The 2350-nt window shown below is 43.6% G+C and overlaps 1 long non-coding RNA gene across 1 annotated transcript; it reads right to left on the bottom strand.

Annotated features, from left to right (window-relative positions):
- Positions 1-241: 241 nt before the first annotated feature.
- LOC124665888 lies at positions 242-1254 on the bottom strand. The gene is made up of 3 exons (XR_006990721.1): positions 948-1254; positions 717-857; positions 242-391 (listed from the first exon to the last, which is right to left on the bottom strand). It is a non-coding gene; the product is annotated as an uncharacterized LOC124665888 (long non-coding RNA).
- Positions 1255-2350: the final 1096 nt, after the last annotated feature.

The raw sequence follows: 2350 nt of genomic DNA, 5'->3' as shown, positions 1-2350 counted from the left end.
GAGGTCACTCAGCTTCTTTTTAAGACCCGTGTCACTCGGTTGTGGTTCACAATGTAGACCTATGTGTGGAGCTCACCCTGCTCCCACAACACGAACACCCACAGGCAGCCAAGGGGCGCCTGTGATGTGTATCCAGAATTTGGACTTCCTTGCATCGTTCTCATACAGAATCTGAAACAAAATCTTATGTCAGTGTAACTACTTACTTGTCAGTACACTTGAGAACTGAACATTTCCAGATGGTTCATTGCAGCCTTAATTTGCCTGAATCACATCGCTGATCTCGCCGACAAACTGTTTGGTCTTGTCCCACTTATGAGATGGCAAGTTCATCACACATTCAATGTCATTGTGGGCGATGTCCATCATGTTTAATGCAACTTTCATTAACCTACAGACAAACCTTCTGTCATTCAACCATCATAGAAATAAACAAATATAGGTGATAATAATTCAATGAAATAGACGAAAAGGATAGAAAGAAAATATAAAGGAAAACATTTAAAAGAGTATGCTTATATATATATATAGATGAAATGAAAATACTCATATATAGTATTTAAAATATTTTCTATAACTCTGTATCTACATTGTTTGGAACACAATTGTATAGGAAAAAAATTCCATTTTCCAATCTCATGACCCATGCTAATTTTCCAAATTCTAACATTCAGGTTGCAAACAGAAAATCCATGAAAAAATTTAGCAAAGCATACCTGAGAAGAAATGAAGAGGCTATAAATTTCTTATGTCTCATTACTCAGCCTTTGTCAAGGTTGTAAAGGACCAGGGACCACCAGCACATAACATTGCAACAATGTCCATTTTTAAAATGCCTCAGCGAAGGAATTTCACTACTGAAAAAAAAATGCCTGGTTCAAGAAAAGTTCAAAAAAAATGTGTATCCATCCAAGATTCAAGTAAATATGGTTTGAACAGAAAATAACCTATGCTGCACCAGCTATGCCCAATATCGTGCCAGCAATTTGTCCTACATATCTTCTCCATCATAAGGTCTGCTTTACTTAGAGCTGAGCATTTCCATTTGATCAACCATTCTTAAAACTCATAGTGAATGATTCAACCTGGGAAATTAGTAAGGGAACCAAAAATACAGTAATAAATTAACCTAGACCAAAATAAACTTGGGCGCGACAAAAAATAACACTTAACTTCCAGAACTGACACCTAGAAAAATGAATCACAGGAACTTGGGGAAACTGAGCTCACCTAGGAGACATACAACCTTAAGTACCTGCTAGATGTTCCTCTAGTTGTACATTTTGCAAGATACGGTTGTCAAACCAATTAAGCATCCTGCAAAGTCAATCAATAATTAAAAATTTGTTAGAACACACATCTATTCAATAAACCTGGATGCAATTTGAGCAAGAACAGAGGGAAGTAAAGAAGGAAGAGAGGCATGTATGGTTCTGTGTTGGCAGTCACATCCAAGGATTGTGGGCTCATCTCATCAAAGCATTTGTCAAAGCAGTGCAGACAACAAGGAGCAGGGTTGTAGGATATCTAATGCGAAACAAAGGGAATAAGATTAGGGATCAACGCATTTTCTCCCACACATATATAACATCAGATTCATCGTGTTCCTTACCTGCGCCTCACTCCGCGGTCTTGATTGTCCATGGCGAGCCTTCGCACACATGCCTAAAGAGAGCAAGAACGCATGAAGGAGAGGGGGATGGTGATGGGGGCAGTGGGAGAGAGAAGAGGGCGAGCTGATGACCTGCTGCGACCACCATCGTCGACCTCAATCCTCCGCACAGCCGCCTGCCATGCTAGGGTTTGATCCCTCAGCGGTATTGTTCTCCTCCACCTCGGCCGGAGGCCTCTGCCCCGTCGGTGATGCCGCCAGGAGGTCCAGCGCCGATGGCCTCGACCCCTCTCCGTCTTCGCGGTTAAAACAACCTAGTTGGGGGTTGACAAGATCTTGTGAGGCCTGGATAGAGGTTGCGGGCTGCTGGGGTGGGAATTGGTGGAGAAGTGAGAGATAGGAAGAGAAGGCCTTGAGGAGAGATGATGGAGCGGCCGCTGCGCCAGGGAGGCCATGGAGCGGCGGCGGAATGCCATCGGGAAGGGGGGAAGATGGTGGCCTGAGGATGAAGGAGAGGTCGCGTGAGAGATGTGCTATGCGCGGGCCTCCATCTGTCGGTGGCCTATTATGGCTCAACACGTGGACAAATGAAATCACAAGAGGAAGCTAGCGCTTTAATCCGGGCGCGCCATTTGTCTATCGTGGAGCGCTCTGAGATAGACAAACCATACACGCACTTATTTGTTCTCAATATGGAGGCATTCATAGAAGTCCCTCTAAAAATATTTTGGGGCATTC

The sequence above is a fragment of the Lolium rigidum genome, chromosome 6 (genome assembly GCF_022539505.1).
Source record: "Lolium rigidum isolate FL_2022 chromosome 6, APGP_CSIRO_Lrig_0.1, whole genome shotgun sequence".
NCBI lineage: Eukaryota > Viridiplantae > Streptophyta > Magnoliopsida > Poales > Poaceae > Lolium > Lolium rigidum.
Note: the sequence above shows the minus strand (reverse complement) of the source record. Positions and strands in the feature narration are given on the sequence as shown.